The following is a 16,703-nucleotide window of genomic DNA, read 5'->3' as shown; positions in this document are numbered from 1 at the left end:
GTACAGTATATATATTATGGGATGTAGTATAATAATGGTATAATGTACAGTATATATATTATGGGGTGTAGTATAATAATGGTATAATGTACAGTATATATATTATGGGGTGTAGTATAATAAGGTATAATGTACAGTATATATATTATGGGGTGTAGTATAATAATGGTATAATGTACAGTATATATATTATGGGGTGTAGTATAATAATGGTATAATGTACAGTATATATATTATGGGATGTAGTATAATAATGGTATAATGTACAGTATATATATTATGGGGTGTAGTATAATAATGGTATAATGTACAGTATATATATTATGGGATGTAGTATAATAATGGTATAATGTACAGTATATATATTATGGGGTGTAGTATAATAATGGTATAATGTACAGTATATATATTATGGGGTGTAGTATAATAATGGTATAATGTACAGTATATATTATGGGGTGTAGTATAATAATGGTATAATGTACAGTATATATATTATGGGGTGTAGTATAATAATGGTATAATGTACAGTATATATTATGGGGTGTAGTATAATAATGGTATAATGTACAGTATATATATTATGGGGTGTAGTATAATAATGGTATAATGTACAGTATATATATTATGGGGTGTAGTATAATAATAGTATAATGTACAGTATATATTATGGGGTGTAGTATAATAATGGTATAATGTACAGTATATATATTATGGGGTGTAGTATAATAATAGTATAATGTACAGTATATTATGGGGTGTAGTATAATAATGGTATAATGTACAGTATATATATTATGGGGTGTAGTATAATAATGGTATAATGTACAGTATATATATTATGGGGTGTAGTATAATAATGGAATAATGTACAGTATATATATTATGGGGTGTAGTATAATAATGGTATAATGTACAGTATATATATTATGGGATGTAGTATAATAATGGTATAATGTACAGTATATATATTATGGGGTGTAGTATAATAATGGAATAATGTACAGTATATATATTATGGGGTGTAGTATAATAATGGTATAATGTACAGTATATATTATGGGGTGTAGTATAATAATGGTATAATGTACAGTATATATATTATGGGGTGTAGTATAATAATGGTATAATGTACAGTATATATATTATGGGGTGTAGTATAATAATAGTATAATGTACAGTATATATATTATGGGGTGTAGTATAATAATGGTATAATGTACAGTATATATTATGGGGTGTAGTATAATAATGGTATAATGTACAGTATATATTATGGGGTGTAGTATAATAATGGTATAATGTACAGTATATATATTATGGGGTGTAGTATAATAATGGTATAATGTACAGTATATATATTATGGGGTGTAGTATAATAATGGTATAATGTACAGTATATATTATGGGGTGTAGTATAATAATGGTATAATGTACAGTATATATATTATGGGGTGTAGTATAATAATGGTATAATGTACAGTATATATATTATGGGGTGTAGTATAATAATAGTATAATGTACAGTATATATTATGGGGTGTAGTATAATAATGGTATAATGTACAGTATATATTATGGGGTGTAGTATAATAATGGTATAATGTACAGTATATATTATGGGGTGTAGTATAATAATGGTATAATGTACAGTATATATATTATGGGGTGTAGTATAATAATGGTATAATGTACAGTATATATATTATGGGGTGTAGTATAATAATGGTATAATGTACAGTATATATATTATGGGGTGTAGTATAATAATGGTATAATGTACAGTATATATATTATGGGGGTGTAGTATAATAATGGTATAATGTACAGTATATATTATGGGGTGTAGTATAATAATGGTATAATGTACAGTATATATTATGGGGTGTAGTATAATAATGGTATAATGTACAGTATATATATTATGGGATGTAGTATAATAATGGTATAATGTACAGTATATATATTATGGGGTGTAGTATAATAATGGAATAATGTACAGTATATATATTATGGGGTGTAGTATAATAATGGTATAATGTACAGTATATATTATGGGGTGTAGTATAATAATGGTATAATGTACAGTATATATATTATGGGGTGTAGTATAATAATAGTATAATGTACAGTATATATATTATGGGGTGTAGTATAATAATGGTATAATGTACAGTATATATATTATGGGGTGCAGTATAATAATGGTATAATGTACAGTATATATTATGGGGTGCAGTATAATAATGGTATAATGTACAGTATATATTATGGGGTGTAGTATAATAATGGTATAATGTACAGTATATATTATGGGGTGTAGTATAATAATGGTATAATGTACAGTATATATATTATGGGGTGTAGTATAATAATGGTATAATGTACAGTATATATATTATGGGGTGTAGTATAATAATGGTATAATGTACAGTATATATATTATGGGGTGTAGTATAATAATGGTATAATGTACAGTATATATTATGGGGTGTAGTATAATAATGGTATAATGTATAGTATATATATTATGGGGTGTAGTATAATAATGGTATAATGTACAGTATATATTATGGGGTGTAGTATAATAATGGTATAATGTACAGTATATATATTATGGGGTGTAGTATAATAATGGTATAATGTACAGTATATATTATGGGGTGTAGTATAATAATGGTATAATGTATAGTATATATATTATGGGGTGTAGTATAATAATGGTATAATGTACAGTATATATTATGGGGTGTAGTATAATAATAGTATAATGTACAGTATATATTATGGGGTGTAGTATAATAATGGAATAATGTACAGTATATATATTTCGGGGTGTAGTATAATAATGGTATAATGTACAGTATATATATTATGGGGTGTAGTATAATAATGGTATAATGTACAGTATATATTATGGGGTGTAGTATAATAATGGTATAATGTACAGTATATATATTATGGGGTGTAGTATAATAATGGTATAATGTACAGTATATATATTATGGGGTGTAGTATAATAATGGTATAATGTACAGTATATATATTATGGGGTGTAGTATAATAATGGTATAATGTACAGTATATATTATGGGGTGTAGTATAATAATGGTATAATGTACAGTATATATATTATGGGGTGTAGTATAATAATGGTATAATGTACAGTATATATATTATGGGGTGTAGTATAATGGTATAATGTACAGTATATATATTATGGGGTGTAGTATAATAATGGTATAATGTACAGTATATATATTATGGGGTGTAGTATAATAATGGTATAATGTACAGTATATATATTATGGGGTGTAGTATAATAATGGTATAATGTACAGTATATATATTATGGGGTGTAGTATAATGGTATAATGTACAGTATATATATTATGGGGTGTAGTATAATGGTATAATGTACAGTATATATATTATGGGGTGTAGTATAATGGTATAATGTACAGTATATATATTATGGGGTGTAGTATAATGGTATAATGTACAGTATATATATTATGGGGTGTAGTATAATAATGGTATAATGTACAGTATATATTATGGGGTGTAGTATAATAATGGTATAATGTACAGTATATATATTATGGGGTGTAGTATAATAATGGTATAATGTACAGTATATATATTATGGGGTGTAGTATAATAATGGTATAATGTACAGTATATATATTATGGGGTGTAGTATAATAATGGTATAATGTACAGTATATATTATGGGGTGTAGTATAATAATGGTATAATGTACAGTATATATATTATGGGGTGCAGTATAATAATGGTATAATGTACAGTATATATATTATGGGGTGCAGTATAATAATGGTATAATGTACAGTATATATCAGTATATATTATGGGGTGTAGTATGACGGGTGATATTATGAATCATGGTATAATATGAGGTGATGACAGCTGACTCCGCCCTCACCCTGATATAACGCTCACAACCCATCATCTCTCTTCTTCTTTCTCTTCTTTGTGTCAAAAGGCCTGGACCGGAAGTACTCCCTGACGTCTGACATTTACTTCCGGGTGTGCGTTCCACCACTCTTCCAGGGCTGTGTAGTGGTACTTCCCTCAAGACGTCTAGTGAGCTCAACCAATCCCGTTCTGTATCTCTGAGGGGCGGAGCCTCCGGCGGCAGTATATAACGTTTATAAGTTGTTCGCGCATTGTCTTATAGATGACTGTGACTAATAAACCTTTTCTCCTCTTATTTATCTGTAGTAAATCTGTTTTTTATACATAAATGTTGAATATTATTTGGGAACAATCAAATTCAGAAGAAAAAATCCAGATTGTTTGTGTTTTTCCTAAAAAAAAAAACAATAGTAAAAAATGAATGAAAAAATCAGCATTTTGAATAAGTAACTGATGATTTCAAGGGTTAAACGCCATTGGGCCACTGAATTAAAGATGGAAATATAAAGAGTAAGGGCCCCTCCATAATACCCAATTGTATCCAGCTTGGCCCAAACAGTGGATTGGCATTAAAACAGGTGCCAACCTTGCCAACTATATACATTTTCTACATTTTGAATAAGTAACTGGTGATTTCAAAGGGTTAAACACCATTGGGCCACTGACCTGAGGGTTGAAAAATAAAGAGTAAGGGCCCCTCCATAATACCCAACTGTATCCAGCCTGGCCCAAACTGTGGATTGGCATTAAAACAGGTGCCAACCTTGCCAACTATGTACATTTTTGCATTTTTTATAAATAACTGATGATTTTAAGGGGTTAAACGCCATTGGGCCACTGAATTAAAGATGGAAATATAAAGAGTAAGCGCCCCTCCATAATACCCAATTGTATCCAGCTTGGCCCAAACTGTGGATTGGCATTAAAACAGGTGCCAACCTTGCCAACTATATACATTTTCTACATTTTGAATAAGTAACTGGTGATTTCAAGGGGTTAAACACTGTTGGGCCACTGACCTGAGGGTTGAAAAATAAAGAGTAAGTGCCCCTCCATAATACCCAACTGTATCCAGCCTGGCCCAAACTGTGGATTGGCATTAAAACAGGTGCCAATCTTGCCAACTATATAAATTTTCTACATTTTGAATAAGTAACTGGTGATTTCAAGGGGTTAAATGCTGTTGGGCCACTGACCAAAGGGTTGAAAAATATAGGGTAAGGACCCCTCCATATTACCCAACTGTATCCAGCCTGGCCCAAACAGTGGATTGGCATTAAAACAGGTGCCAACCTTGCCAACTACATACATTTTTTGCATTTTGAATAAATAACTGACGATTTTAAGGGGTTAAACGCCATTGGGCCACTGAATTAAAGATGGAAATATAAAGGGTAAGCGCCCCTCCATAATACCCAACTGTATCTAGCCTGGACCAAACAGTAGATTGGCATTAAAACTGGTGCCAACCTTGCCAACTATTTACATTTTCTACATTTTGAATAAGTAACTGGTGATTTCAAGGGGTTAAACACTGTTGGGCCACTGACCTGAGGGTTGAAAAATAAAGAGTAAGTGCCCCTCCATAATACCCAACTGTATCTAGCCTGGCCCAAACTGTGGATTGGCATTAAAACAGGTGCCAACCTTGCCAACTAGATACATTTTCTGCATTTTGAATAAGTAACTGATGATTTTAACGGGTTAAACGCCATTGGGCCACTGACCTGAGGGTTGAAAATATAAAGAGTAAGTGCCCCTCCATAATACCCAACTGTATCCAGCCTGGACCAAACAGTGGATTGGCATGAAAACAGGTGCCAACCTTGCCAACTATGTACATTTTTTGCATTTTGAATAAGTAACTGGTGATTTCAAGGGGTTAAACGCTGTTGGGCCACTGACCTGAGGGTTGAAAAATAAAGGGTAAGTGCCCCTCCATAATACCCAACTGTATCCAGCCTGGACCAAACAGTGGATTGGCATTAAAACAGGTACCAACCTTGCCAAATATATACATTTTCTGCATTTTGAATAAGTAACTGGTGATTTTAAGGGGTTAAACGCTGTTGGGCCACTGACCTGAGGGTTGAAAAATAAAGAGTAAGTGCCCCTCCATAATACCCAACTGTATCCAGCCTGGCCCAAACTGTGGATTGGCAAGCAAACAGGTGCCAACGTTGCCAACTATCTACATTTTCAATATTTGAATAAGTAACTGAGGAATTTAAGGGGTTAAACGTAGTTGGGCCACTGACCTGAGGGTTGGTATCTGGCTGATACTGAAAATACAGGGAACCCTATGTGTTTCTTTTTAATAAAAATAAATAAATAAATAAAATGTATAGGGTTCCCCATGTTTTAATTCTCAGCCAGATACCAAAAAAGCAGCAATATTCTGACGTTACCCGGGTGGGCGACGACCATTGTTACTGGCCCTCCCCAGCCTAAATAACCCCAGCCTGTTACTGCCTTGGCACAGGAGCGCCATTTTTGATGCTCCAGGCCTGTTGGTACCGGCTTTTCCCGGAACCCCTGTGGTGGTGGGTACCGGGGTAATAATTGGGGGTTAGTTTTTGGGGCTAAGTCTAAGTTCCGGCTTAGTAATGCATTCCATCTGTAAGACAGATTCCACTACTAAGCCTGTAAGGGAATTAAAAAAACAACAACACAACATATAAATTTTTTTTTTTCCAAATGCCACTCCCTTACAAGCCCTCATTGCGACTTTTTGTGTGACTTAACAATCCTGTCAAAAGCAAGTTTTTTTTAAGCTAGGTCTGACCTTGCTTACACTTGCCACTTTTTACAGGGGTTCTGCAACTTTTTTTTTTTTTTTTTTTTGCTTAAGTGCGACTTTAATTCCCGACCACAGCAAAGTGAAAACTGAAAATTGCTTAGGTAAGGCTGATTGGTACTTTATGCTTAACCACAAAGATCGCACAAAAAATTTCTTAGGCACACGTGCGACTTATGGCAAGAAAAAAAGACAAACCTTCAAAATCCCTTGATAAATGTCCCTCATGGAGATCCTGACATGGAGATTATATTCCTTTCCAAGGTACAACAACAAGCGATATTATGTAACGATACAAAATGGCTTCAGGGGCAATACCACAGCCAGGGGCAATACCACAGCCGTGAGCAATACCACAGCACCGGGCAATACTACAGCCACAGGCAATACCACAGCCACAGGCAATACCACAGCAGCGGGCAATACCACAGCCACAGGCAATACCACAGCCACAGGCAATACCACAGCAGCGGGCAATACCACAGCCACAGGCAATACCACAGCCACAGGCAATACCACAGCAGCGGGCAATACCACAGCCACAGGCAATACCACAGCAGCGGGCAATACCACAGCCACAGGCAATACCACAGCAGCGGGCAATACCACAGCCACAGGCAATACCACAGCAGCGGGCAATACCACAGCCGCGGGCAATACCCCAGCCGCGGGCAATACCACAGCCGCGGGCAATAACACAGCCACAGGCAATTTCACAGCAGCGGGAAATACCACAGCTGCGGGCAATACCACAGCCACAGGCAATACCACAGCCACAGGCAATACCACAGCAGCGGGCAATACCACAGCCACAGGCAATACCACAGCAGCGGGCAATTCCACAGCCACGGGCAATGCCACAGCCACGGGCAATACCACAGCCACAGGCAATACCACAGCCACAGGCAATACCACAGCCACGGGCAATACCACAGCCACAGGCAATACCACAGCCACAGGCAATACCACAGCCGCGGGCAATACCACAGCCACGGGCAATACCACAGCAAGGGGCAATACCACAGCCACAGGCAATACCACAGCCGCGAGCAATACCACAGCCACGGGCAATACCACAGCCACGGGCAATTCCACAGCCACGGGCAATACCACAGCCGCGAGCAATACCACAGCCGCGAGCAATACCACAGCAGCGGGCAATACCACAGCATCAGGCAATACCACAGCAGCGGGCAATACCACAGCCACAGGAAATACCACAGCAGCGGGCAATACTACAGCCACAGGCAATACCACAGCCGCGAGCAATACTACAGCCACAGGCAATACCACAGCCGCGAGCAATACCACAGCCACAGGCAATACCACAGCAGCGGGCAATACCACAGCCACAGGCAATACTACAGCCACAGGCAATACCACAGCAGCGGGCAATACTACAGCCACAGGCAATACCACAGCCACAGGCAATACCACAGCCACGGTCAATACCACAGCCACAGGCAATACCACAGCCACAGGCAATACCACAGCCACGGGCAATACTACAGCCACAGGCAATACCACAGCCACAGGCAATACCACAGCCACGGGCAATACCACAGCCACGAGCAATACCACAGCCACAGGCAATTCCACAGCCACGGGCAATACCACAGCCACAGGCAATACCACAGCCACAGGCAATACCACAGCAGTGGGCAATACTACAGCCACAGGCAATACCACAGCAGTGGGCAATACCACAGCCACAGGCAATACCACAGCCGCGAGCAATACCACAGCCACAGGCAATACCACAGCAGCGGGCAATACCACAGCAGCGGGCAATACCACAGCCACAGGCAATACCACAGCCACAGGCAATACCACAGCCACAGGCAATACCACAGCAGCGGGCAATACTACAGCCACAGGCAATACCACAGCAGCGGGCAATACCACAGCCACAGGCAATACCACAGCCGCGAGCAATACCACAGCCACAGGCAATACCACAGCAGCGGGCAATACCACAGCCACAAGCAATACCACAGCCACAGGCAATACCACAGCAGCGGGCAATACTACAGCCACAGGCAATACCACAGCAGCGGGCAATACCACAGCAGCGGGCAATACTACAGCCACAGGCAATACCACAGCAGCGGGCAATACCACAGCCACAGGCAATACCACAGCCACGAGCAATACCACAGCCACAGGCAATACCACAGCCACAGGCAATACCACAGCCACAGGCAATACCACAGCCGCGAGCAATACCACAGCCACGGGCAATACTACAGCCACAGGCAATACTACAGCCACGGGCAATACCACAGCCGCAGGCAATACCACAGCCACAGGCAATACCACAGCAGCGGGCAATACTACAGCCACAGGCAATACCACAGCCACAGGCAATACCACAGCCACAGGCAATACCACAGCAGCGGGCAATACCACAGCCACAGGCAATACCACAGCCACAGGCAATACCACAGCCACAGGCAATACCACAGCCGCGAGCAATACCACAGCCACAGGCAATACCACAGCAGCGGGCAATACCACAGCAGCGGGCAATACCACAGCCACAGGCAATACCACAGCAGCGGGCAATACCACAGCCACAGGCAATACCACAGCCACAGGCAATACCACAGCCACAGGCAATACCACAGCAGCGGGCAATACCACAGCCACAGGCAATACCACAGCCACAGGCAATACCACAGCAGCGGGCAATACTACAGCCACAGGCAATACCACAGCAGCGGGCAATACCACAGCCACAGGCAATACCACAGCAGCGGGCAATACTACAGCCACAGGCAATACCACAGCCGCGAGCAATACCACAGCCACAGGCAATACCACAGCAGCGGGCAATACTACAGCCACAGGCAATACCACAGCAGCGGGCAATACCACAGCCACAGGCAATACCACAGCAGCGGGCAATACTACAGCCACGGGCAATACCACAGCCGCGGGCAATACCACAGCTGCGGGCAATACCACAGCTGCGGGCAATACCACAGCAGCGGGCAATACTACAGCCACAGGCAATACCACAGCAGCGGGCAATACCACAGCCACAGGCAATACCACAGCAGCGGGCAATACTACAGCCACAGGCAATACCACAGCAGCGGGCAATACCACAGCCACAGGCAATACCACAGCCGCGAGCAATACCACAGCCACAGGCAATACCACAGCCACAGGCAATACCACAGCAGCGGGCAATACTACAGCCACAGGCAATACCACAGCCACAGGCAATACCACAGCAGCGGGCAATACTACAGCCACAGGCAATACCACAGCCACAGGCAATACCACAGCAGCGGGCAATACTACAGCCACAGGCAATACCACAGCAGCGGGCAATACTACAGCCACAGGCAATACCACAGCAGCGGGCAATACCACAGCCACAGGCAATACCACAGCCACGAGCAATACCACAGCCACAGGCAATACCACAGCAGCGGGCAATACCACAGCCACAGGCAATACCACAGCCACAGGCAATACCACAGCCACAGGCAATACCACAGCCACGAGCAATACCACAGCCACAGGCAATACCACAGCAGCGGGCAATACCACAGCCACAGGCAATACCACAGCCGCGAGCAATACCACAGCCACAGGCAATACCACAGCCACAGGCAATACCACAGCCACGGGCAATACCACAGCCACAGGCAATACCACAGCCACAGGCAATACCACAGCCACGGGCAATACCACAGCCACAGGCAATACCACAGCCACGGGCAATACCACAGCCATAGGCAATACCACAGCCACAGGCAATACCACAGCCACGGGCAATACTACAGCCACAGGCAATACCACAGCAGCGGGCAATACCACAGCCACAGGCAATACCACAGCCACGAGCAATACCACAGCCACAGGCAATACCACAGCAGCGGGCAATACCACAGCCACAGGCAATACCACAGCCGCGAGCAATACCACAGCCACAGGCAATACCACAGCAGCGGGCAATACCACAGCCACAGGCAATACCACAGCCACAGGCAATACCACAGCCACGGGCAATACTACAGCCACAGGCAATACCACAGCCACAGGCAATACCACAGCCACAGGCAATACCACAGCAGCGGGCAATACCACAGCCACAGGCAATACCACAGCCACGGGCAATACTACAGCCACAGGCAATACCACAGCCGCGGGCAATACTACAGCCACAGGCAATACCACAGCCACAGGCAATACCACAGCCACAGGCAATACCACAGCCACACTCATGTGTTGGGGCTCTACAGGGCAAGCAGATTTTAAGATGCGCTTCCACACAAAAAAATAATAGCACATGTTTTTTGGCCACTACCTTTTTGAATACAACATTGGGGCCATTATTCTTCTTATTTATTTCCTCACTTGAGTGGCCCAACAGCGTTTAACCCCTTAAAATCACCAGTTACTTATTCAAAATGCAGAAAATTGTCAGGATTCGGCAAGCTGGAGGTGGATCCTCTGTGTCAGAGAGGGATTGGCGTGGACCGTGCCGGTGGACCGGTTCTAAGTTGCTACTGGTATTCACCAGAGCCCGCCGCAAAGCAGGATGGTCTTGCAGCGGCGGTAGTGACCAGGTCGTATCCACTGGCAACGGCTCAACCTCTCTGACTGCTGAGACAGGCGAAGTACAAAGGAGTAGGCAGAAACGTGGTCGGACGTAGCAGAAGGTCAGGGCAGGTGGCAAGGTTCACAGGCGACAATAGCAACGGGTACGGTAACGGACAAGGCAAAACACAACTGTATGGAACGCTTTCAAAATGGCACTAGGCACAAAGATCCGGCAAGGGCAGGAAGGGGAAGAGCTCTTAAATAGGAAGGGACACATTGGGGGAATCAGGAACCAGCGCATCAATTATTGGTATGCTGGCCCTTTAAATTCACCACAGATGGCGCGCGCGTGCCCTGGGGAGCGGGGCCGCGCGAGCCGGAAAAACGAGGACGGAACCGCAGCGCGGCGGAGCGCAGGTGAGAAGGAGGGGGACGCGGCGCGAGAGCAGTGGCCAGCCGCCATGCGAGCCGTGTCCCCAGGACAATAGGACCCGCGCACCCGGTCGGTGTCTCTGACCGGGAGACGCCGGGGACCGGAGGCGGGGATCAGAGCGCTCGCTGTAACAAAAATGTATATAAATGGCAAGGTTGGCACCTGTTTTAATGCCAATCCACAGTTTGGGCCAGGCTGGATACAGTTGGGTATTATGGAGGGGCCCTTACCCTTTATATTTCAACCCTCAGGTCAGTGGCCCAACAGCATTTAACCCCTTAAATTCATCAGTTACTTATTCAAAACTCATGTTTTTTCATCCTTTTTTTAATATCATTTTTTTCAGGAAAAACACAAACAATCCGGATTTTTTCTTCTGAATTTGATTGTTCCCAAATAATATTCAACATTTATGTATAAAAAACTAATTTACTACAGATAAAGAAGAGGAGAAAAGGTTTATTAGTCACAGTCATCTATAAGACAATGCGCGAATAAGAAACCAACTTCAGCCTCGTTCCGTCTTCTCGATCATTTGGAGATGTGTGGATCGGGCGAAAGCTCCTAGCAACCAATCACAGCGCAGCTTTTATTTTAAGCTTAGCTCTAGAAACGAAAGCTCCACTGTGATTGGTTGCTAGGGGCAACAAGAGCAAGTTTCTTTTTTCATATTTTTTTTTCAACAGTTTTATCAAAATTCATCAATGGACAGATGTATGAACCAATCACAGCGCAGCTTTCATTATCAATAGCAGAATACAAAGTGAAAGCCACAGTGTGACTGGTTACTATTGGCAACAAGAGCTTTATCTTGTGCAGTATCAGACCTCCATATGTTATAAAACTCCCAGCACTCCACAGTCTACCAGTGTTTCCCAAGCAGGGTGCCTCCAGCTGTTGCAAAACTACAACTCCCAGCATACCCGGACAGTATAATAATTATACTACCATTGTTTGCCAAGCAAGGTGCCTCCAGCTGTGGGAAAACTACAACTCCCAGCATGCCCGGACAGCCAAATGCTGTCCGGGCATGCTGGGAGTTGTAGTTTTGCAAAAGCTGGAGGCACCCTGCTTGGGAAACACTGGTCTACACATCTGTGTCATGTCTTCATGGCATGTTGTACCTGGAGGTGATGAAACAAATTCCCCACAAGAGCCCCGCCAATTCCTCAGGGACCATCCCCGCCAATCCTGCGGTGACCCCCAACCATTCACCATTCGTGGTTCTCAGGAACAACCCCCAATTACCCCTCCATTCCTGCTGCTTGGGACCCCCACCATTGCTGCCCCTCAGTATCTCCATCCTACTTGGCCCCCAGGGACCCCCGCCATTCCAGGCCCACAGGAACGACCCCCCAACCCTCTGCCATTTATGCCCCTCATGACCCCGTCATTACATGGCCCTCAGGGACGACCCCTGGGACCCAGATATTTCTGTCCATCAGGGACCCCCGCCATTCATACCCTTCAGGATCTCCATATTTCTTGTCCATCAGGACCCCCGCCATTCAGGATCTCCATATTTCTTGTCCATCAGGGACCCCCGCCATTCCTGGCCTTCAGGATCTCCATATTCCTGTCCATCAGGAACCCCCGCCATTCCTACCCTTCAGGATCTCCATATTTCTTGTCCATCAGGGACCCCCGCCATTCCTACCCTTCAGGATCTCCATATTTCTTGTCCATCAGGACCCCCGCCATTCAGGATCTCCATATTTCTTGTCCATCAGGGACCCCCGCCATTCCTACCCTTCAGGATCTCCATATTTCTTGTCCATCAGGGACCCCCGCCATTCAGGATCTCCATATTTCTTGTCCATCAGGGACCCCCGCCATTCAGGATCTCCATATTTCTTGTCCTTTAGGAACCCCGATATTCCTGTCCATCAGGGACCCCCGCCATTCCTGTCCTTCAAGATCTCCATATTTCTTGTCAATCAGGGACCCCTGCCATTCCTACCCTTCAGGATCTCCATATTTCTTGTCCATCAGGGACCCCCGCCATTCCTGCCCTTCAGGATCTCCATATTCCTGTCCATCAGGAACCCCCGCCATTCCTACCCTTCAGGATCTCCATATTTCTTGTCCATCAGGACCCCCGCCATTCAGGATCTCCATATTTCTTGTCCATCAGGGACCCCCGCCATTCCTACCCTTCAGGATCTCCATATTTCTTGTCCATCAGGGACCCCCGCCATTCAGGATCTCCATATTTCTTGTCCATCAGGGACCCCCGCCATTCAGGATCTCCATATTTCTTGTCCTTTAGGAACCTCGATATTCCTGTCCATCAGGGACCCCCGCCATTCCTGCCCTTCAAGATCTCCATATTTCTTGTCAATCAGGGACCCCTGCCATTCCTACCCTTCAGGATCTCCATATTTCTTGTCCATCAGGGACCCCCGCCATTCCTGCCCTTCAGGATCTCCATATTTCTTGTCCATCAGGGACCCCCGCCATTCCTACCCTTCAGGATCTCCATATTTCTTGTCCATCAAGGACCCCCGCCATTCCTGTCCATCAGGATCTCCATATTTCTTGTCCATCAGGGACCCCCGCCATTCCTGCCCTTCAGGATCTCCATATTTCTTGTCCATCAGGGACCCTGATATTCCTGCCCTTCAGGATCTCCATATTTCTTGTCCTTTAGGGACCCCGATATTCCTGTCCATCAGGGACCCCCGCCATTCCTACCCTTCAGGATCTCCCTATTTCTTGTCCATCAGGGACACCCGCCATTCCTACCCTTCAGGATCTCCATATTTCTTGTCCATCAGGGACCCCCGCCATTCCTGCCCTTCAGGATCTCCATATTCCTGTCCATCAGGGACCCCCGCCATTCCTACCTTTCAGGATCTCCATATTTCTTGTCCACCAGGCCCCCCGCCATTCCAGCACGTAGTTGAGAGATATAGATCCCAGTTACGGTAATGGAGGTGCCATATGGCGGTCACTGTACATTTGGGTAATAAGTGTAATACTACTTCAGTCAGTCGGTAATTCACTGTTATTTTTATTGGATTTATACAGATATAAACTCATGTGTGAAACCAAATAAATGGCGTTAATAGAAAAAGGGAAAACAAAACAAAATAGAAAAAATACTGATATGAATTCGGCGGCGACCGGGCACACGAGACACCGAGAAAATGAAATTCTCACAATTTTGTGCAAAAATCCCAAATTTTTCCCCCTTAGTCTGAGCTCACGGAACTTTTCCGAGGAAAAGGGGGGGATACTGCACAGTGGGGGCCAAAGGCTGTCGGGGCATGGTAGGAGATGTAGTTATGGTGGCACTCTGGTTGGGAAACACGGGCATAGGAGATAAGAAGCGAATTGCTGGAGGGGGTCCATGGGCCAGGACATTATCACTGTCCAGAAATCCAATCCAGCCATTATACCCTATCGCTGAGAAGGAGTAAAGAAAGCTTTACAATGTTACTTTTAATCACAATGACAGGTTAAAAGACAAAAAACAACACATACGCATATAACAAGGTCTTTTTGACTCGCAAAGGTACAAGGGTACAACTCGAAAGATCAATCCAACCTACTAACCTGGTCAGCATCATCACACGTTGTTATATAATCACAATAACACAAGTAAAAAAGGCACAAGAATCAAAAACATCCCATCCCGACGTGTTTCCCCACAGGGTCACATGCATTTCCTCAGGGGAAAGGATGTAAGAAATGTTGGCAACAAACAACCAAAAATTACCATGACTTGCAGGACCGTTACAAGGAGCACTGAACGGAGTAAGAGGCCTTTTATGGGGCTATGTTGCTTTTTTGGGGGGGGGATATCATACACATATAAATGTATAAGCGTCGCAGGTTTTGGGCATTGTAACCCTGTCAATCAAATCTACTAATCTGGCCTATGGCGTCATACCCTATAGCAGAGTTTCCCAACCAGGGTGCCTCCAGATGTTGCAAAACTACAACTCCCAGCATGCCTGGACAGCCTTTGGTTGTCCAGGCATGTTGGGAGTTGTAGTTTTGCAACATCTGGAGGCACCCTGGTTGGGAAACACTGCCATGTAGTATAAACAAAAACATCACATCCCAACGCGTTTTCCCACAGAGTCACCTGTGGCTCCTCGTATGGGTATAAAAGCAGGACATATGAGCAACAGAGAGTGACAATACCACAACATGTACCGCTCACACACTTTTAGCATCATCACATTAGGACATTACAATTGTGCAACAGAGCTGTGCAAATCAGGTAAAAATAAATAATGCCCAATAGATTTAAAAAAAAAATGGGAACACACCCATAAAATGGCCTCTTACTGTATCCCACAAGAGATGGTAATTTTGTTACACGTCCCACTTTCTATGCTGCTGATGAAGCCGGCGGAGAAACACGTCGGGATGGGATGTTTTCCGATTCTCATGCCTTGTGTGATTAAAATATCTGTTTTTGAGTATACTACAGAGTACATCCACAGACTGGATTAGTAGAGTGGATTGATCTTACGTGTACCCTTATTGTTGCATCAATCTTTGGGAAGCCAAGAAGTCCTTGTTATACATGTATGGTGGTGTTTTGTTTTTTTTTACTTTAAAGGGGTTATCCAGGAAGAAACTTGTTTTTATATTTCAACTGGCTCTGGAAAGTTAAACAGATTTGTAAATTACTTCTATAAAAAAAAAACGTAATCCTTTCAGTACTTATGAGCTGCTGAAGTTGAGTTGTTCTTTTCTGTCTAAGTGCTCTCTGATGACACCTGTCTCGGGAACTGTCCAAAGTAGAAGCAAATCCCCATAGCAAACCTATTCTACTCTGTGCAGTTCCCGAGACAAGCAGAGATGTCAGCAGAGAGCACTGTTGTCAGACAGAAAAGAACAACTCAACTTCAGCAGCTGATAATTCTTTGAAGGATTAAGATTTTTTTATAGAAGTAATTTACAAATCTGCTTAATTTTCTGGAGCCAGTTGATATATATAAAAAAAAGTTTTTTCCTGGA

At 43.3% G+C, this 16,703-nt stretch overlaps 3 protein-coding genes across 5 annotated transcripts in view; 1 reads left to right on the top strand and 2 right to left on the bottom strand.

The window, feature by feature from the left end:
* Positions 1–5,718, bottom strand: part of LOC130282616 (zinc finger protein 883-like) — a 61,001-nt gene extending 55,283 nt beyond the window's left edge. For 2 of the 3 annotated variants that reach the window (XR_008846471.1, XM_056531042.1), the window contains exons 1-2: positions 5,667–5,711; positions 3,947–4,331 (exon numbers count right to left, since the gene is read on the bottom strand). The gene's annotated coding sequence lies outside the window, so the exon portion shown is untranslated. Of the gene's footprint in view, positions 1–3,946; positions 4,332–5,666 lie in introns of all 3 variants that reach the window. The other variant, XM_056531041.1, reaches the window with a different exon arrangement.
* LOC130282607 (zinc finger protein 271-like) overlaps positions 1–16,703 on the bottom strand; it is a 330,526-nt gene that overhangs the window by 237,819 nt on the left and 76,004 nt on the right. The gene's annotated exons all lie outside the window — the stretch shown is intronic.
* The window catches only part of LOC130282620 (high mobility group nucleosome-binding domain-containing protein 5-like), a 161,832-nt gene continuing 150,139 nt past the window's right edge, over positions 5,011–16,703 (top strand). Inside the window, exon 1 of the mRNA XM_056531054.1 lies at positions 5,011–5,047. The gene's annotated coding sequence lies outside the window, so the exon portion shown is untranslated. The remainder of the gene's footprint in view (positions 5,048–16,703) is intronic.

This window comes from Hyla sarda, chromosome 7 (assembly GCF_029499605.1).
Source record: "Hyla sarda isolate aHylSar1 chromosome 7, aHylSar1.hap1, whole genome shotgun sequence".
NCBI classification, from domain to species: domain Eukaryota; kingdom Metazoa; phylum Chordata; class Amphibia; order Anura; family Hylidae; genus Hyla; species Hyla sarda.
Note: the sequence above shows the minus strand (reverse complement) of the source record. Positions and strands in the feature narration are given on the sequence as shown.